This window comes from Protopterus annectens, chromosome 4.part0 (assembly GCF_019279795.1).
Source record: "Protopterus annectens isolate FY-2018-M chromosome 4.part0, PAN1.0, whole genome shotgun sequence".
In the NCBI taxonomy this organism is placed as follows: Eukaryota; Metazoa; Chordata; order Ceratodontiformes; family Protopteridae; genus Protopterus; species Protopterus annectens.
Window position 1 is genome coordinate 1,093,200,222 of NC_056733.1, and position 22,394 is coordinate 1,093,222,615.

The following is a 22,394-nucleotide window of genomic DNA, read 5'->3' on the forward strand; positions in this document are numbered from 1 at the left end:
GGAACATAGTTGTGTAGAATGTTTTTTAGTGCTGGACAGGCAGATGGATGCTGGATAATTTTATAGGTGGTAAGAAATTGTGTATATGTTACTTGATGTGTGGCAGTTCTGACCAATTTAGGTTTTTCAGTGCTATACAGTGGTGTGTTCTGAAAGGGGTATGAGCTGCAAATTTAGCAACTTTGTTATAGCATTGTTCAAGTTTTAATTTGTGTGAAGCCTGGAGGTTAGTAAGGATGGGAGCACCATAAAGAAGTGTGGGGAGGAGATAAGTAGTGACAAGTATAGTTTTAGTTGCTTCAGTGAGAAAGTTTTTGGCTCTGTAAAGCATCCCTAGTTTTTGATGAGTTTTTCTTATGCAGTTTTGTATATGTAAGTCAAATGTAAGATTGTCATTCACTATCGCCCCTAGTAATTTACTAATAGATGTGACTTCAATTTACTAATAGATGTGACTTCAATGGTTGTATTATCAAGAGAGAGGACTTTAAATGTTGTTCTTTTCATGTGAGAGGGATTTGGGGAAAAAAGCAGTAGTTTGATCTTTTTGGGATGAGCATGAGCTGTGAGTTACTAAGCCATGTTTCAGTGTCTGTTAAAGCTTCCTGAATAATTTTGTGGAGGTATATCATGTTGTCAGATGTACAAATGAGAGTGGAATCATCTGCATATTGTGTTAGGGTGGCCTGTTGTGTGAATATATAGAGGGTGTTGGTGAAAATGTTAAAGAGGAGGGGACCAAGTATAGTCCCTTATGGTACACTGGTAGTGACTGGGAGGTAAGAAGAGAGTACAGAATACCATTTTACTGACTGATACCTATTGAACAGGTAGCTTTTGAATCATAGAAGAGTTGGCTGAGAGAGATCTAATGAGGACATTTGAAGTAGAAGTTTGGTGTGAAACAGTGTTGAAGGTTTTAGACAAGTCTAGAAATAAGGAAGAAACTAGTTTGTCATTATTCGTAGCTTTATTGACAGCATCTACATAGGTTAGAAGGGCGGTGCTAGTTACGAAAGCCATTTTGTGTAGAGGATAAGAGTTCCTCCTGCAAGAGGTAGCCTAGCAATTATTTTCGAATACATTTTTCAAGTATTTTGGCAAGGGGAGTTAAGATTGCTGTAAATGTAAGGTTATTAATGTCTGTTGAATTTCCTCCTTTGTGCAGAGGGATAATTTATGACTTTTTTTCCAGAGAAAGGAAATGTGGGATTCCTGGAATGATCTGATTATAAGGATTGAGACAGGGTAGGTAATGCTACTGGCCGCTATTTTTAGGTACTCGCTTGGAAGTAAACTTAACTTGTTTCAGAAGTTTTCTCTTTGTTTCATAGTATCATTAACTCTTGGATAAGAACCAGGACATCCTCGATGATGAAACAAGTGAGGCTACTTTTGCTTGCCAAGAGTGAAGTAAATGACGTACATGCATACCTAAACAGTAGTTCTAACAGATTTTAAGGTAACAGTTTTTATATTCCTGTCACTATATGTCCTCTGATATTATTTTTTGTTAATTCTCCAAGACAATGTGGTAGCTGTAAGATACTTGCCTTTATCTGTCGGTTTCTTAAATGGTAGATATGCTACAAATAATATTTAACCTTTCCATTTATCTAGCCTTAATGTTTGTTCTGTTTCTGTTTTTTTTTCCTGTTTTCACCCACTTTTCAAGTCTTTTATCTTTTTTGTCTTGTTTCTCCTGTGCCATTCAGTCTGTTGCTAGTATATATATTTATATATATATATATATATATATATATATATATAGAGAGAGAGAGAGAGTAAAAATATGGTAGTTTAAACAAAAATAGCAATACATTTTAAGATCTGAGTTACACAAATGCATGCCTATGCAAATAAGTGAAAATAAGTGATAATGTGAGTAATTTCTAATGCACTAGAAAATGTTACCTTATTATTTACAAATACAGTACTGTTAAAATGCTTTCAAATCCTTAGGAAGTAATGAAGATGAACACTATTGGTATAAAGTTTGCTCCATTGTAAAGCTCAGTGTCTGCAATGTTCTGAGGTTAGCAATATCTGCAGCATTTTTCATCTTTAAGATGTCAATTTTCATGACATATAATTTCTTTATGGAAGTTTGCAAGTGCAGATCCATAGAGGGACTTAATTTTTTTTTCTTTGTTTTAATGGTATTGTGATATTTGTCACATAATGGGTTGATAATGTTTTGATTTATTTTTATTTATCTGTTTGTTGACCAGTCTAGTCCCACTAGATTAATAGCCTGTTTTCAGGGGAGACCTGAGGTGATATTTATACTTCTAGGAGAAATTTGGCCAAGGCATCGGGGGACTTCCCCTACTCTTTCCGTACAAGGACTAAGTTCAGGTGTGAAGGCAGCATGGAGAAGCAGGAAGTGGAAAATTAACAATGAAAGAGAAAGATCATGTCTTTCAAATACTGGAGCTGAGTGAGGCTTTTAATCAAACAGCAAAAAGGTCAGATATGGTAAATAATGAGTTGGAGGTTGACTGGAGTGGAGAGAATGGAGAAGGGAAGAAAGAAGAAGGAGAGCTAGTTAAAAGGCAAAAAGAAGGAGTCAAGGTAGATGTTATGGATTCAGAAGATTTGTTTCAACAAATTTGTTTTCAACACATTCTACAACACCTGAGTATGTTGTTACAACCCTCCAGTTGGGCAGATTGTACAGTGTTTATTTGAAAGAACTAATTGAACACAGTGAGCCGGAAAGCAAGATGGCAGTGTTGTGGGGAGAAATAATGGACAGAATACAAAAAGAAGTTGTTCAGGAAATAAGGAAGGAAGGAAGAAAAGAAATCATGCACACAAATGGTAAGAGAAGGCAAAAGAAGAGAAGAGAAGAAAACAGACGTAAGAAGACAGCATCAGGTGAGGATAAGTAGCAAAACAGAAAAGAAAGTGGACAGATATGAAATATTGGACAGCATCATTTCACCACACTGGGAATTGAACCAAGAGAAATAAGAGTATTTATTTGTATTAACAAAGATACTTTTTTGACATTTTTTTGAGGAGGTGCACTATATGCAAAATTCTTAGAACAGTATGAAAAAAGAATGAAAATCCTTGGAACTTACATGTTGTGCAGGCATTTAACAGATAAGCAAAAAAAGAGTACTTATACAATTTTGAACTGAAGTTGAAAGAAATAAGTTAAAAGACTATTTAAAAACTGTGTGTAGAGATGTAATGGACATTACCAAAATCTATGATAATAGAAGTTTATGGACTGGGGATGGAAATATGGTATTAAACTGAAAATGAAAAATGACAAAATAATGCATTTGCCAAGTGTAATTAATAGGCAATAACTGATTGATTATATATTGGGGACAACCAAAGACATATTTATTGTATTGTAAAAATGATCATTTAATTAACAAATGTGACAAAAAGCAATGTTTTATTTGTGGCAAAGTTGGCCATGAAGCAAAACAATATGAGCAAAAATGTATAAAGTATGAAAAAATAGGACATTCATGGATGGACTGTAATGCCAAAGAGAATTATACACAGGAAACAGTCAGACCAAGATAGGGAGAATGTTTTAGTAAATAATACAGAAGAAACACAAAAATAAAAAAATGAATGAAGAAAATATAAGAATGGAAATAAAAGTATGCATGAGGGAAACAAAATAAAAAGGGGGAGGGAAGAAAAAGTAAGTAATTCAAGTGATGAAGGGAAGACAAATGGATAAAAGTTAAAATGAAAAATAAAATGCTGTTGTGAAAAGAGTGAAAGATAGAAAGCTCAAATTTAAAAATATATGTATAGGAGGAAACAAAAAAAGGGAAAAGGATAAAAGCAGCAGAAACTTTTTTGTAAAGTGAGAATCCTAGCCATTAATGTGAATAGTATAAAGAATGTTCAACAAAAACTAAGAGTGTTGGAATAGTGTAGAATATTAGATATGGATATTATACTATTAACAGATATATGCATAACAACAGAAGTGGAAAAGAATACAGTTAATAGGTTGTGGGAAGGCAAGGTTATATGGCACTTAGGAGAAGAAAAATGCTCAGGCATAGCAATTTTATGTAAAGAATGCTTACAAATTCTGGATTATACATTGGTAGTATTAGGAAGAATAGTAATATTAGATATAAGATGGATGAACCAAAAAACAGGGTTATTACACTCTATGCTTATACTTTACAAAAACAAAGAGATTATGTTTAGGAAAATTCTTCATTAAGCTAGTGTAAATATGTAAGTGATAGTAGTGAGAGACTTCAATTGTGGTTTAAGACATAGGCAAAAAGATGGGGCAGATGTAAAAGTCATTTCAGATATGATCAAAAGCAGTAAAATGAACCTATGGAAAAACAAACATTGGACATACAAAAGGAGCAACTTGAGAACTAAAATTAGTAAAACACCAAAACGGAATGTAGCACAGAACGCCAAAAGCAGATAAACGTATTTTAATAAGAACGTTTTCGCTGCTGTTAAACAGTAGCTTCCTCAGACAATAAAAATAAGGCACCAAGGTGCTTTATAGCAGATAAGACATAGCCAAGTGACATCATTTCCTGTACAGGTAAAGCTCATGCTCATTATTTAATTAAACAAACACCAAGGATCAAAAAATGTTTTACCTGGCGTTGCCATCTTAAAAAGCTAAAACATAGCTGGTAAATGAGCAAATACACATACCCGACCCAGCAAGACCCTGTTATAGTAGGTGTAAACAGTTTTTATATATGTTATAAAACATTCTTAAATAAAATTTAAAATAAAAATGTATATAAGAAAATATAAATATATATATATGTATCAAAATATTTATCTATAAAAATAAAGATACTCCAAGTGCCCTCAAATGGGACATAAATAACATCACAAGCAGCAACATAATTGACAATACAAGCCAAGTCTCCAAAAGAGTTTTTAGTTATTATACATTTGCATTCTTGTACAATTTTATAAAACTCATATTTTAAATCCAAACTTAATAATGCACCAAGAAAAGGCCCAAAGATACAGTAATTCAAACAATTTAGTGACCTTTAAGGTCAAGATCTAAGGTAACTTTTGTATTTTAATATTACAGAAATGTTGCATGCTTCATTTAAACCTGGTGGGGCAAAGGCGTTAAGAAGAAGTTGCCATTCCAACTCTTTTATTTCCAACAGTAAAGGTTGGGGCCCCCCTCTTATCCCCAAAGTTACCATGTCGATCCCCATAAAGCAAAAACTGTGCCCAGGGTTTTCCATGATATGCTTTGAAAGGGCATTGTCCAGTTTTTGCTTTTTTATAGCATAATTATGTTGGTAAATTCTGTCTCGTAATCTACGGTCAGTTTTACCAACATAATATGCCCTGCAACAGTTGCATAGGGCAATGTACACCACAGACCTGGTATCACAGGAAATTCTGTGTTTGATGAAATATTTATCATCTTTGATGGTAAAAGAGTTCCCTACCTTTATTAGTCTGCACAAGTTGCACATGCCACAACTAAACGTACCAGTTTGTCTCGATGTTATGTTTTGTGTGTCCCAAGTTTGCAGTAAGTCTTTAAGGTTTTTGCCCCTTTTAAAAACAAATAGGGGATGAGCGCCCAAGGCTTCAAGCAAATATGCGTTGTTTAAAATGAACTGCCAATTTTTCCTAATGATGGATGATGCCCTTGTTGATGGGAGAAGTTCTATCACCCACCCTTGCTCTAAAGTTGTTGACCATATTTTGGGAAAATATCTGAAGTTATTACCGCAAATTTGCAAAGATTCCTGGTCCTTTCTGCAAGCTATTAATGATGTCCCTTTCTCACCTTCCAATAATTTTCTTACCATTGATGTGGTAGACTTATATACGTCTATACCACATCAAGAAGCATTGGAATGGGTTGAGTTAATGTTACTTCATTTAAATGCTTCGAAAGATGAAATCGAAGTAGTTACTCTTCTGCTGGACATTATCTTGTCCTCCAATTTCTTTATCTTTAACAACTGCTACTACTTACAGAAAAGGGGAATCGTTATGGGTTCACCTTGTGGTGGCAGTGTGGCCAACTTAGTGGTCGCCTACTGGGAAATGAACGTCCTCTTTAAGAATCCGTTATTCAAAAATGTCAATAAATTTTATACTCTATTCTTGGACGACGTGTTCATTCTCATTCAGGGCGACTTTGACATTGCAACAAAGTTGGTCGAGGACATGAATGAGTCTTGCACTTTCTTAAAATTCACTTATAAATTTTCTGCCAGCGAAATTGATTATTTAGATGTCAAACTCACAAAAGATCTTTCCAATACTGGCATTTTTTCTAGCATTTATAGGAAGCATACATATTGTAATGCTTTTTTGCATTTTGCCAGCAGTCACCCATGGAAACAAAAAAGATCGATTGTAAAGGGTCAACTTGTTAGAGCCACACGTATGTGTAATACATCCAAGGCTTTTGAGGACGAGTGTTCCACCCTCAAGAATATGTTTTTAAACAGGGGATACCCGTGTGAACTGATTGACAGTTTGATCGATGAAGTCTCTATGAAAAGGGCTTCAGGGTTCTATACACCCCTTCTTGAGGGTACTAAAAGGAACTTTTCACAGACTCTTGCCTTGGCTGATTCACTTACTGATTGTTTGCCTATCGGAGTTCCTTCTTGCAATCTTGATGAGCCTACACAAAATTTTAGTGATCAGCTCTCTAGGTTCATTGTTACATACAGCAATCAAGCTAGTATAGTATGTTCCATCATTAGGAAAAATTGGCAGTTCATTTTAAACAACGCATATTTGCTTGAAGCCTTGGGCGCTCATCCCCTATTTGTTTTTAAAGGGGCAAAAACCTTAAAGACTTACTGCAAACTTGGGACACACAAAACATAACATCGAGACAAACTGGTACGTTTAGTTGTGGCATGTGCAACTTGTGCAGACTAATAAAGGTAGGGAACTCTTTTACCATCAAAGATGATAAATATTTCATCAAACACAGAATTTCCTGTGATACCAGGTCTGTGGTGTACATTGCCCTATGCAACTGTTGCAGGGCATATTATGTTGGTAAAACTGACCGTAGATTACGAGACAGAATTTACCAACATAATTATGCTATAAAAAAGCAAAAACTGGACAATGCCCTTTCAAAGCATATCATGGAAAACCCTGGGCACAGTTTTTGCTTTATGGGGATCGACATGGTAACTTTGGGGATAAGAGGGGGGCCCCAACCTTTACTGTTGGAAATAAAAGAGTTGGAATGGCAACTTCTTCTTAACGCCTTTGCCCCACCAGGTTTAAATGAAGCATGCAACATTTCTGTAATATTAAAATACAAAAGTTACCTTAGATCTTGACCTTAAAGGTCACTAAATTGTTTGAATTACTGTATCTTTGGGCCTTTTCTTGGTGCATTATTAAGCTTGGATTTAAAAATATGAGTTTTTATAAAATTGTACAAGAATGCAAATGTATAATAACTAAAAACTCTTTTGGAGACTTGGCTTGTATTGTCAATTATGTTGCTGCTTGTAAGCGATGTTATTTATGTCCCATTTGAGGGCACTTGGAGTATCTTTATTTTTATAGATATATATTTTGATACATATATATATTTTTATATTTTCTTATATACATTTTTATTTTAAATTTTATTTAAGAATGTTTTATAACATATATAAAAACTGTTTACACCTACTATAATAGGGTCTTGCTGGGTCGGGTATGTGTATTTGCTCATTTACCAGCTATGTTTTAGCTTTTTAAGATGGCAACGCCAGGTAAAACATTTTTTGATCCTTGGTGTTTGTTTAATTAAATAATGAGCATGAGCTTTACCTGTACAGGAAATGATGTCACTTGGCTATGTCTTATCTGCTATAAAGCACCTTGGTGCCTTATTTTTATTGTCTGAGGAAGCTACTGTTTAACAGCAGCGAAAACGTTCTTATTAAAATACGTTTATCTGCTTTTGGCGTTCTGTGCTACATTCCGTTTTGGTGTTTTACTAGTGTGGATTTTTTCTTTAGCTGAGAACTAAAATTGATTATTTTATAGTATCAGTTAAAGGATATTACATCAAGGAGTTAAAATTATGGGTTTTTCAGACCGTGTAGTAATTTGGATAGAGATTCAAGAAAAAATAGGCTATATAAAAATAGATAGATGGATAAAATGAATTAATGAATCAGAGTTAAATGAGTATGTAAAGGAAATAATACACCAGCAATGGTTAGATCAAATAAACATGAGAGAATTTTATAAAGATTGGACAAGTTGGTGGATTAGTCTATAAACAAAATATAAAAAGAAGTTCTGGAATGACAAAGGACAAAAAGGATACAATATAGTTGTAAATATAAGGGAATCAGTAACCAAGTCTTTGAGAACATAATAGACAATAAAGAAGAGTTTGTAGAAAAGGAGAAAAATATACAAAATGAACCAAGAGAAAATTAAAAACATGTTATTCCAAGAAATATATTTTTTACAAGGATGAAAGGAAGTTGCACCATACCTTAGTAAAATAGTTAAAGAAAAAATAAGAATAATAAGTGAGCTAAGGAATAAAGGCGGGTGTATAGTGAATACAAAAAAATAAATAATGCTGACAGTAAAAGACATATTTTGAAAACTTTTTCCATATGTGACACTGTAAGAAAAAATAGAGGGAACTTAAAAAATTAACTGAAGAAGACAGTAAGAGAATGGAAGAAAAGATTACAGTGATAAAATTTAAAAATGTTTTGAAAACAATACATGTAGAAGCAGCTACATGTTTAGGTGGACTTCACTATCTAATGTATAAGGACATGAAAGAATAGCAAACAGACTATTTTTAGAGGTGTTGAATGAATAGTTTGAAAAAGCTAAATGATGAAAAAAATATGTATGAGTGCAATGAAATTTATATGGGAAAAGGGAGAAAGAATAGATATAAGAAAATGGAGACCACTAGTATTAAACAAGGTTGATTATAAGATTTTTATGAAAATAGTAGAAAAAAGAATAGTAAATAAGGCTAATAAGTTATTGAATAAAATATTTTTAGAATAAAAGAAAAAGGATGTCAAGAACATTTAATGATAATAGGACAGTTGGTAGATTATGCAGTTAATAGGGAATCAGAATTGATAATATTAGTAGGAGAAGCAATTGAAGCATTTGATAAGCTTCAGTATGAATAGTTATGGGAAATTTTGAAAGAATATAAGTAATATAATAAACATTTTGAAATCAGTATGTGGCAAAATAAAGTGAAACTAGTGGTTAATGGTTGCTTAAGTGAGACAATAGAAATAAAGAGTGGTATTAAGCAAGGATTCCCAGAAAGTAGTATTGTATTTGCATTAATTATGAATGTGGAAGATACCAAGATAAACTTAGTAATTGAGGAAACTAAATATTGTACACTAGAGGGAATTCATATTCCAGTGATGTTCATTTTATGTGGACAATCTATTACTAGGTGTTAAAAAAAGAATGGATGAGTATAGCTATTAAGAAACATGACAAAGAATTAAAGGTGTTAGGTTTAAATATTATTGAGGAAAGGAGTAAAGGACTGGAGTTTTCAGGAAAAATAAGAGGTATTCAGTTTAATAAAAAAGAAATATAAATTCTGGAAATAATGTTTGGCACTGAACACAGAGAGTGACAGAATGGAAGATATGATACTTAAAATAAGGAACACTTGTATATTCTGGTGAACATTTAAACTTACATATAGGAAAAAGCATGTTTAATTAATTCAGTAATATTAGGTAAGATGGCTCATCTAGCAAGTGTGTTTATGATACCACTAGAATGTGAAAAAGAATTATTAAATGTGTTATTTACATTTATGTGTGTATCTAGATTGAACCCTATTAAAAGAGGAATTATTTATGTTACAAAAAGGAAGGAGGTTCGGGTTTAATAAACCCAGCTGTGTGTGTGTGTGTGTGTGTGTGTGTGTGTGTGTGTGTGTGTGTGTGTGTGTGTGTGTGTGTGTGTGTATCTATATATATATATATATATATATATATATATATCTATATATATCTATATATATATATATATATATATATATATATATATATATATATATATATATATATACACTGAGAGGAATACAGGGAAAAGGAAAATTGTTAATAAAGATTATACAGGGAAAATAAATGCAATATGGGAAAAACTTAAATGCTTAAAAAGAAGCAAAGGAATTACTTGCATGGAAATTAACTATATCAAAATAAAATATTACTATGGAAGATTGATTTAAGAAATATAGAAAAGAACAGGAAAGAATGGTATGAAAATATAATGGGAACATTTTATTATATTTACCCTTGGAGGCACTTAGGATAAAAAAGTAAAACCTGTAAAAGCAAGAATGAAAAGATGTGAAAAATTTATGGAATGTACAGATTTTTTGTGAAGGTTGTCTATAAACAGGCTTCCAGTAAAAGCAAATATGCCATATAAAATAATAAAAGATAGAATCTGAATATATTGTGGGGAGCTAGAGAATACTGAACATGTTTTTCCTGAAATGTAAAAGAGTAAATCAATTATGGGAAGAAATATGTGACAAGGAATGTTTAAAAGGGTTGAAAAATGTAAAATTTCTAAATATGGACATTATAGAATATGGATACTGCGGTGGTGGTGCTGCGGTAGCGTTGTCATCTCGCAGTAAGACGTTGTCCTGCTCGATTCTCAGCTAGAGCGTCTTCTGTGTGGAGACATGCGTGAATGGGTGTACCTTCATTGAAGGTTGTGCGTCAGAGCTGGCAAATCGGCACATAAAAATCTACTGCCAATCATTAGCGGACTGGAGTTCCGCTGTGGCGACCCCTAACTGGGAAAAGCCCAAAGACACAACAACAACAACAACATAGAATATGGATACTATGAAAATATAAAACAAAATTATATAGCTTGATTAGCTGAAAGGTTGTTTTGTATTATGTGGATTGTCTTGGAATGAAGTTTACTTCTAAATTTCAAAGTTTCAAAATTTCTAATTTCTTAAGGTTGAGACCATAAGATTGAAGTTTTGAAACTTCAAACCATTTAAATGGAGTTTGCCATACAGCGCAGAATGGTATATTTACCATTTTCCTTGCTGTAGTATGGTCTCAGAGTTGGTATATTTAATTAGCAGGGGATGTGGGGGTGCAGGGGGGCTTGCCCCCCCCCCCGTAACAATGTAAAAATTTTTTTTTTTTTATTTACATTTCAAAGTTTCAAAACTTTGATCTTATGGTCTCCACCATAAGAAATTTGAAGTTTTGAAACGTCAAAATTTAGAAGTAGACCCCTGGAATGAAAGAATGAATTAGATAAAATTTAATGGGAAATGAGTACTGTCAGAAATTTTGAAGAAAATAAGATTTTGGTTGTGGAAATGAGTGGGAGGAATTGAAAGTTTAAATACTTTGAAAATATGTGAATTAATCATACATAATTGTAAATGAGCTGTAAAATTTGTATATAGAATGTATATAATAAAATTCACAATGTACAATAAAGGACTCCTACTTGTAGCTTTGGATCCAACAAGTGAGCATGCACGTCCAATTCTTAGCACATTGGCAGCTGAGAGAATGGTGCATGATGTGGAGAAGATGGCAGAAGGCATAGAAATGAACACCAGTGCTGTGGAAAGTAGAGTACCAGTAAGATTGTGGAGGATTCAGAAGTCGTTTTTCATCAAATCTTATTTGCTGAAACTGAAAAATAGGAGTTGATAAGTTAGTCTTCTGTTATTACAACACCCCCCCCCCCCATTGGGAGGGTTGCAGGATGAGGTATTGAAAGAAATTGTTGATGGAGACTGAGCCAGAAAATGAAGAAGTTGTTTCCTGGGGAGACATCATGGATAAAATACAAAACGAGGCAGCAGAGTCTGTTCTGAAAAATGATGGTGAAACAGGAAGGATATACTATGCAAGAAAAAAGTGAAAGAAATCACCAGGAGAGGAACAGGGAAAAAAGAAAGTATAAGAGAATGTGAAGCTGAAGTATATGGTGAGTACATAAAATGAAGAAAAAGAACTGGATATGTATGAAGTTTGGGAAAACTTAATGGTTCCCATTCATGTTAAAGCCCAAGAGGTAAGGGCTTATATTCTAATAAACACAGACATTTGGTGACATTATATTTCAGGCTCTTTTGCAATGGAAAATTTCCTTGGGGAATACGAAAAAAGGAAGTCTGTAATCTAATGATTACAGAATGATCCATCTTTTTTCTTTATAGTCCAACAACTTATGTCTTTCTTTTACAGTAACTGGTCCATAAACCCGGTCTATACTTATAAAGGTGAACTGTGCTAAATATACAAAATGTTGCATTTTTGCATATTTAGGTATATTTCTGTATTTTAATGTTATTTTGTGAATCTTAGTATCTCCAGAAAGAGCACTCCTGTCCTTGTGGGTCATGATGTCCTTTAAATGTACTGCTATCCTCAATTTCTAAGGAAGGAAAGTCTGTCCCACATAAAATGATCCACATGTACAGAGAGCCATGTAACTAATCCAGTTACTACTGCTTGTAATGAGTCTGTGGATTTCAAAGGTTTTGGTACTATTAACAGAGATGAAATGATTGGTCCTGCAAACTACTTAACAATGTCACCTACTCAGAGGTGATTTCTGCCTAACATAAGGCCATGTCAAACCCAGAGTTATTGGACATGCTACACTTAAAGAAATCCCAATCCCTCCAAGCCACACGCTCTGGGGATCTTAACCTTGTCATCATGATGAATTGAACATGCTGGAGGGATAGGTTCCTGACCCAGAGACTCCCCATACTCTGGAATAGGCTGCCCATACATGTCAGGCAGAGCGCCTCAATGGCCCTCTTCAAGAGGAACATTGACAACTGGATGGGAGATAGGAAATTCACACAAGGGGATCACATCAGTGTCCCTGCTAGACAGGGGTCCAGGAAAGTAAATATTTGTGGGAAGCAATAGCCAGGGAATCATTATGGCTAGGCTTGTATATACCCTAGGACCGATAGCCTAGTACCTACCTATGAACCTATATTTGCAATCGTGACATGGTGAACAGCCCTAAAGTATCTGAGTGTTATCTGGGTCACTATACATTAGATTTGAAATGTGACAGGTGTTGTCCATGTTATCCAATAATCATTGAGAAAGCAGTACTACATTTGAGCATGTTTTAATGATGGGTTGTTAACTAAATTACAGATATGAAACTCATCCAAATAACCTATGAAAATTTCACCATAAAGTTGGGCAAAATATGTCGCCATAGCAGTAAGCCCTATAAGAAACATTTGTCTTGATAATACATTTTCTTAAGCACTTGCTCTTATATATGCACCAGGAAATAATTGAACAGGGCAGAATATATATCAGAAATTTCCAGATAGTATTTAATTGGGCTCCGTATTGAAATGTTTGCAGTCAAAATGAAAAAAGACTGAAAGCCAGGAGAAGAGTGAATCTTGAAAATCACACTTTTCCTTAAAACTTCTGTTTGCTGTAGCAGTTCCTAACATTTAAAATGGGTACTATTTAACTACCCTAATACCCTAATCATGGGGTATGCTTATATGCAGTGATTTCTGTAAAGTGGGCATAAACATGATGACTTGGATACTGCTTGACTGTGTAAAACCTGTAGAAAGTATGTTATGTCCTTAAGTCTAGCAGGATTTTATTAAGCTATGTAATGGTCTGACAGCATTGTATGTGTATGAAAGAGAATGCAACTGACTTCAAATGGCACTTAATCATGGTTAAACAATCATGTATCTGACTGTAAGTGCATGTGTGCATGTAACACGCTGAATACATTACTACTGGCAATATTTTTCAGTCGGTCCTTGCAAAACATCTCAGATATAACCAGTTTAAAAAGTGTTTATTCTGTGGAAGCTGTCTATATGTGCAAGCAGTTGATATAATGTCAGTTACGTTCATAGTTACTTAGCAGGTTATTGAACTTTGTGGATCTCAAAAAGCCTAGCCTTACATTTCCATGGTAGTGTTTAGTCCTTATGTTTTGTGTATAAATAACCCAGAGGCAGTCATAGCAAAGATATGTTGGACATTTACTTTTTGCCCATATCCATGAGGGACATGGATGCTAAGCTGGGGATGAATTTGCAGTAAATTCATCAAAATTATATTTGAATAGAATGAGAGGTGCTTTCCTTTATGTGGAGTGCAAGACAGTCCCCGAGAGGTATTTTCTGTTATACATACCTGTCTCTTCAACATGTTCTATTAATGTTTTAGAAGAAAATTGAGCAGTCTTGAGCAGGTGTACATGCTATCATTGGACTTGCAAATGTCTAATAGGTCTGACAGGATAGTGTCTCTTGAGGGTCTGTATATGAGGCATAGGTCATCTCATAGTAGCCTATATGATATCAGGAAGATGGACAAGACTTTAAGACAGTCTACATAGTTCTAATTTAGGTCCTTGATTTCTTTAGTGACAAAGCTTCCTAGTCACTCTGGTTTGTGACAAGTGCTTGGACAGAAACATACCGAATGTAGCACTATATTCAATGATCAGCCTGATGAGACTGAGTGTAGTGGAATGATTACACCCCTGGACCTGGACACCATACCTTTAGATGTAAGTTGTACGATGAAAAATAACTTACTTACAATAGTGGATATATGTTGATCAAAGGACATTTCATTGTTGACATAGGTTCCCTGATCACTGACTATGAGATCATCTTTTGGGGGGTCTTGTCAATGTGATGCTTACAAGGGAATTACTGCTTCCTGAAGGATACAACTATACATTTATTGGCATTTAGTTTTAGTTCATGATTTTGACTATTTGGAAGAGGCCTTTTTGGTGGATTTTGGTGTCCTCTGTGGAGTTTATGATGGCACCATGTTTTCATTTGTCTGCAAACAGTCATAAACCCTTAACATTTCCTTAGAACTCTGAGAAATAAATGTCAAAGAAGAGTTTCTCAAGGACTAAACCCTGAGTTATACCACTAGTGACAGGTCTTTTTGCAGGAGTTAGAGTGTCTCACCCTAATTTCCTAGGTTCTACTTGTGATCCAATTTGCTATCCAATGTTTGCATACTGATTTACATTTTGGCAGAGTTTATCTACCATACATGAGTGAGGGATGGTGTTGAATGTCTTTGTGAAGACTAGATATGTGGAGTGTATTACTTCAATATCCTTCCCAAAGAAGTTAACCAGGTTTATTAGGCAGGATCTGCCCTTGACAAATCTGAAGTGGTTTGAGTTGAGAGTTTGTGGGTTACCTATGTGCTTCTTTATTAATTCTATAATGATACTTTCATAGCCTTCCAGGTGACCCACATTTGTGCAAGGAGATGACTATTGCTGTCAACCATTTTCCAGACACTTAGCCTAGTTGGAGTCAGATATTGTGTAACCCTAGGAGGATGTCTGACAAATCATGTTTCAGGCTGACCAGTAGGCAGACTGGTATATTATCTGGCCCCATAGAAGTAGTGTTCTTGGCCTTGGATAGTACCTTGAGGACATTTTGTAGGGAGATTCTGGGAATATAGGAGAGGAGATGGGGTGAGGTTTGAACTAAATGTGTCTGCTAGTAGATTGACTCTGCCCTTTAAGTCTTAACATGTGATACCCTTTACCATTAGCTCTGTGCAATGTTTGCCATTATTTCTGAGATTTCTAACAAAGTTAAAGAAGGGTTTGTGGTGATCCTTCACTGAGATGGCTATATTTACCTCATATCTCTCTTTGATTTATTTGATCGGGGTCTGGTGTTCCTTGTTAAGTTTAGCAAGAGTGCTATTGGCATTTTATGAGTTAAATTTATTTTTGCATGCAATGTTTTTTTTTTTCTTTTGCTATAGAGCCTGTTTATATTAGGGTTTCACCACAGAGGTTTATTTTTAAAATTGACATTGAATTTAATTTTGATGGGAAGAGATGCATCTATGCAGCTATTTACTTATGGATAGAATTTTATGGTAAAGGATACTGCAAAAGCAGTGGGGTCATAAAGATGTAAAGATGGGGGGAGCGTTTGAGTTTAGCCACATCATCACTCAGTTTTAGTAGATTACTCTTGGCATAATCTCTGAATAACGATGTATTGGAATGTACATACTACTTCAGTCTTAAGGTGACTATGACTGAATTTTCACCTGATTTGACCAGGGATGAAGATACAATTGGTGAGGAGCAAAGCTGCCACATATTTCTGAGGACCATGCTGTGGCTTTTTTCACCACTGGTTGGGTTGGGGACTAACTGTTACAGAGTATTTGTACTGATGAAGTCCAGAAATTCCTAGGCATACATGCCTGAGGATGTACAAGTCTCCCAGTTAATGGAGGGGTAATTGAATTTGCCTTGGAGAATGATGGTTGGCTTAATGCATATGGACTCCATACTGTACCAGGAGGTATGGGCTGAGAGGGACATAAAGGGGTTCCTATAGTTAGCTATGGTATGACAAGGATTTTGTTAATAGTAAGTTTGTCACAGGGAGTTCCAAGTCATTGTCTTATCTAATGAGTCTGGTGGGTGAATTTTCTAAAGAAAATTTAAGAATACTTTTAGGATCCCAACACTGCACACTACTTTAGCTCCACACATTTACTGTCCTTGCAGCTACACTTTATGAAAAAAACTCCTCATGCAACCTGTGACACTACTCACAAACCACATCAATTTTCATTAGCCCTAAAATCAAACTCCATAGCACTGCACATGCTTTCTCTTCTCGGGCAGCTACTCTTTAGCAAGCCTTTCCCACTGGGTCTATATTACATTATCGAAGTTTCAAAACTTAGAATCTGATATGGTCAACACCATATAATCGAAGTCCTGAAACACTGAAAAATGTAATAAAACAGAACAACCTACAAAAACAAACCATTTAAACATAATTAAATATACCAACTCCGAGATCGCACTACAGTGCAGAAAAAGGAAATCTTCCCTTTCCGTGCTGTACAAAGATTTCTGTTAAAGATTCAAAGTTTTAAGACTTCGATCATATGGTGTCAACCATATCAGATTCAAAGTTTTGAAACTTTGATCTTCTGATATAGACCTTTTCCCACTGATATTGAGGAAATCAAAGCTATTTTAGAATGCAACTCAAAAAGCACTTCTTCAATCAAGCCAAATTCTCCTGCTTTAATGCAAGACAGGTCATCAGTCTCCTTTCCAAGTCTCTTCTCTTCTCTCAAGATTCATCAAATATTGGCCTGCTTTAGAAACTAATGAAAATATGGTACATTACACTCTGCTTGATTGTACATTGCCCTGTGCTTGTTCACTAGAATGCATATACACATTTTTTCTATGAAATTAGTCTGAACTACTCTGTTATTGCTTACATTTCTGTATTTTTTATTTGTGAATTGTTTTGTATTTCATCTGGGCTGAGCCTGAAATTGGTTAATGCTGATCAGTGCACTACCCCGGTAAACAAATATAAATAAAATCTGCTCTTCAAATTTTCCCTTAGAACTAGTCAGTTTTTTTTAGTTTTAGCACACAAATCTGTTTCTTTGAACTCAGCACTTGTTCAGAACTCGTTGTAAGCACTAAATAAGCTACTAATTACTACAGCACTCAACTTTCCTCACTTATCTACAGGACAACAGTTTTAGTACATAATAAATAAGCACCTATCCAGGAATGTCTAAGGGTCAGCTCCCAGTGTTTTCTCCTGTCTACCTGATGAATCTGGGCATCTTGGGGCAATGTAGCAGTTGCCTCATGTACACAGACTACCCTCTCCTCCTCCCACCCAACATTACAACCTGTGAGAGATGCACTTATATAGCCAAACTGGAAGCAAAGCTCTCTTCACTCAAGACTGGACTAGACAGTCAAGAGGAGAAGGTAAACACTTGCACCACACCACACTCATCACATAGTCCCTCAAAACCTACACCACCAAAACACACACATAGAAACACAAAACACACACCTACATTCGCGGAGGCTCTCAATAAAAATCTGCCCAAGCAACAGAGCCCTCCAAAGCAGAAGCGCATGCAACCTCCACGCCCCCAACACAACCCAAATGACACATAGCTCACAAACTCAGTGTGCCACTCAACCACAGCCCATAAGGCATAACAAAGTACCCAACACTCTAGTCATAGGTGACTCTATAGTCAGGCACACTGATGTTCCACTCACCAGGCTAAACAAGGAGAAAGTTACTGTCAGCTGCCTGTCGGGTGCCAGGATCTGCCACATGTCACTCCACAGCAAGTACAAATATGACTCTGTCATTGTCCATGTTGGTGTGAATGACCTGAGATGTACCTCCTTGGACTACATGAAAAGAGATGTAGAGGAGCTTTCCGATCTTGTAGCCCAGGCAGGTATGACCGTAGCCCTGAGTAGCATCGTGCAATCACCCAGAATGATACCACAGTACAAGGACAAAATGATTGACTTCAACAATTGGCTAAGCTTCTGGTGTCATTCTAAGGGGATCCAGTATCTGTCTGCCTGGGATGACATGATCGACAGACCATGATGCTTTGCCAGAAATGGCCTGCACCTGATTCTGGATACTGGCTAAAGCCCTATAGTGCCTTTTTTAGGCAAGGCTCAAATGACAAATTCACCACCATAACAGGTACAAGCAAGCAAAATCTGAGGGTAATGCTACTTAATGCTAGAAGTCTAAACCTCAAAATGCACTCACTCAAGGCACTCCTTAAAATGGAGAACATCGACATCTGTGGAGTGTCAGAGACCTGGTTCACGGCTCCAGAGAACACCCCTGCATTGCCAGGCTATAATTCATACCACACCTTTCGGCCACCTAACCTGGACCAAAACACAAAAGGCAGAGGCGTGTCCATATTTATTAAGGATACCTACACCTCCAGGCTAGTTGCTCAGCATAATGCATCCGAGATTATCCAAGTGCAACTAACTCTGGGCAAGACCGCAATCCAAATTGTAGCTTGCTACAGATCCCCCACCATGCCCCAGGATTCCCACTCCTCATTTCTAGATACACTGGAAAATATTAGGGTACAACCCAACACCCTAATAATGGGCGATTTCAACTACCCCTCCATTAACTGGGAAAACTACTCATGTACCAACTCTTTTGCTCAACGTTTTCTGGAAGTCATAAATTCCAATGCCTTGGATCAACTTATCCACACCCCCACCAGGGGCAGCAATATCCTAGACCTGGTCATTACCAACATGATTGACTGGTGTTCCACACCAGAGGTCAATTCCTCATTGGTCAGATCTGACCACAAGCTAATCACCCTAGACATCCACATCCCGTCCCCCCCCCCCCCCTCCCATTAGGGAAACTACCACAAAAAAATTCTCCAAAGCCGACTTCATGCTTCTTAGGACAGAAGTGGCAAACGACAATAGAGGTATGATTGCTGAATCCTACACAATTGCTCTTTATAAACACTTACACGAGTGCATGGATCGTGCTATCCCTAACAGAGCTAAGATGCTATCCTCCAAAAAAATTAAGCCAACCTGGTGGTCCTTTGCCATAAACAAACTCTATAACAGAAGAAAGAAACTGTTGCAAAAAAGAGTAAAATCCCATGATTGCAGGAACTCCCTGGTCAGCCTCAGTAAGAAGCTAAGATCCCTCATAAAATCCACCAAAGCTAGTTACGAAAACAAAATTGCCACTGATTCTAAAGACAACCACAAAGCATTCTGTAGCTATGTGAAGAATCTCAATGGCAACACTCAGATTTGCTCTCAGTTACAGCACAATGGCACTAAATATACAGAACCAACTGATATTGCCAACATCCTGGCAGATAGATTCATTGCTAACTTTACCCCCCCCTCACTCCCTAAAGGGCCCATCTCTATACCGGAAGAATGCAAAGTTCATGTAATCACGGCTTCACAGGTAAAAACCACACTCTCCAAAGCCAAGAACACAGCATCCATGGAACCTGACAACACTGCAGGCTGCATTCTACATGAACTACAGAGCAAACTGGCACCCCACCTAAGTACCATGTTCAGTCATAGCCTCATCTCAGGCTTTGTGCCCACTGAATGGTGCACAGTGACGATCATCCCACTCCACAAAGGGGTAGCCACCACTGACCCCAGGAACTACCGCCCCATTAGCCTAACGAGCCTGGTCTGCAAGGCCATGGAATGAATCATCATGGAACTTATAAACAAAGACATTGGTAATCTCCAAACTCTGGACCCCACCCAGTTCGGGTTTGTAAAAGGCAGATCATGTCTCCTAAACCTGATAGACTTCTTTGAAGCAGTCACCAAAGCCGTAGACGAGGGTAAGGTGGTTCACACAGCCAATCTAGATCTTGCCAAGGCTTTCAACACTATCCCCCACTCTGGAATTATAGATAAACTCACTAAACTAGGTATAAATCCCTATGTCGCAAGATAGGTTGCCAACTGGCTCACTAACAGAACCCACACTGTGAAAGCAGCAGACTCCAAATCTGACTTCAGACCAGTGACAAGTGGAATGCTACAGGGTTCAGTCCTGGGTCTTCTCCTGTTTGGTATGTACTTCTCTGAAGTACAGGCTAACACGGAAGGTCTTTGGCTAACGAAGTTTGCAGATGACTGTAAACTAGGAGCAATAATCAAAACTCCTAATGATGTGGACATCCTACAAAAGGGCCTCACTGAGACAGATGCTTGGTGTCAAAGCTATGGCCTCAAGCTCAATGCCAAAAAGTGCATTGTCATCTCCTTTGGTAAAAACTCTGTACCCATAAACTACCACATAAGCGGTAGCAAACTTAACACCGAAAGTGTGATAAGAGACCTTGGGACACAGGTGGACAGTAATCTCTCCTTTGATAATCACATCGCCACAGTAGTCTGGAATTCCTTGTATGTGGCACACCTCATCACAAATGGTTTCTCATCCAGGAAAAAAGAGGTCATTGTTCCCCTCTACTCATCACTCATTAGACCCGTTATAGAGTACAACGCTCCTTTTGGTATGTACCTCACAAGACATCTACAACAACTGGAAAGACCACAGAAATATATAAATAAAGACGATTACCGGCCTCAAACAGATGCCCTATGCAGACTGTCTCAAAAAATCTCTAGCTTTACTCTGTCTTATATCGCCTACTCAGAGGCGATCTCTTCCTAACATACAAAGCTATGTCATACCCAGAGCTGTTGGACATGCTCCACTTAAATCCCAATCCCTCTGAGCTACATGCTCTAGGGACCTAAACCTTGTCACCACAATAAACAGAACATGCTGGAGGGATAGATTCCTGTCCCAGAGACTTCCCATACTCTGGAACAAACTACCTATCTATATCAAACAAAGCTCCTCATTAGCACTCTTCAAGAACAATCTTGATGATTGGATGGGAAATAGGAAATTCATCCCAGGGATCACTTCTGTGGCTCTGCTCGACAGTGGCACAGGAAAATAATTTTCTTGGGTGGAGAAAGCCACGGTACCTTCTTGGCTAGGCTTATATAGGCCCTAGGGCCAATAGCCTAGTACCTCCCTATGAACCTATGAAATATGGAGATACCATTGCCTTTAGTCCCTTCATCTGATGTGATAGGCCTGAATTTGTGGTAGGCATTGAAACCCTGCACTGATGGAATGCTCTCATTGGTCTTGAAATGGATCTCTGTGATGATGATGCATATATCACAGTTTTCCAGGGTAAGGAGTGATTGTAGTACGTGAAGTTTGTTTGTTAAGGGTTCTATTATTGAGCAGTAATACCTTAATGTTATCCAGATTGTTTTGTTATGTTGAATGCTTTAGAAAACTGACATTGCCTTAAAAAGCACTATTATGTGGACAAGGATTTGCTCAATACTGAAAAGCCTTGGGAGGATAGATACAGGCCATCCTTGGCAAAGCAGTTAGGACGGTCTACCAGCTCTTCCCAGGCTGCCATATATTAAAAGGACCTATTCTTGTAGGAAGTGTAGAGCCTGTAAGTTTGTTCATACAGGGGATAAGTTTATACACCCTACACAAGATTTCATGATTGAAACCTCATTATATGCAGACTGTCTTACTAAAGATCTAGTGAATGTTGCTTATTGTATAAAATGTTATGCCTTTTACATAGGCAAGATGAGCAGATGTCTTAAGGACAGAATTTTAAAACATATCAATGACATTAGGAATAAAAAGACCACCAATGCATTAGCCCAGCATGCATTAGATTGGGGCAAGACAATAGTTTTAAGTTCCTGGTCTTAAAGGTTTTAACAGCCAGCATTAGAGGGAGGGACTTTAGGAATTTAACCGAGTTAAGAGAACAAGAATGGATAATATTATCTGACATGGCTCAGTGGTAAGTCACTTTGGGGTGGGAGGTTGGTATAATGGTTGAGGTGCTTACCTTATAGACACAAGGTGCAGGGTTTGATTCTTACATGGGGTAATTGGCTAGGATTAAAATGGCCCACAA

At 36.7% G+C, this 22,394-nt stretch overlaps 1 protein-coding gene across 2 annotated transcripts in view; it reads left to right on the forward strand.

Moving 5' to 3' along the window:
* Window positions 1–22,394, forward strand: part of LOC122799771 (protocadherin alpha-C2-like) — a 192,895-nt gene that overhangs the window by 126,955 nt on the left and 43,546 nt on the right. Inside the window, exons 2-3 of one of the 2 annotated variants that reach the window (XR_006364501.1) lie at window positions 1,196–1,248; window positions 1,335–1,462. The gene's annotated coding sequence lies outside the window, so the exon portion shown is untranslated. The remainder of the gene's footprint in view (window positions 1–1,195; window positions 1,249–1,334; window positions 1,463–22,394) is intronic. The other variant, XR_006364502.1, reaches the window with a different exon arrangement.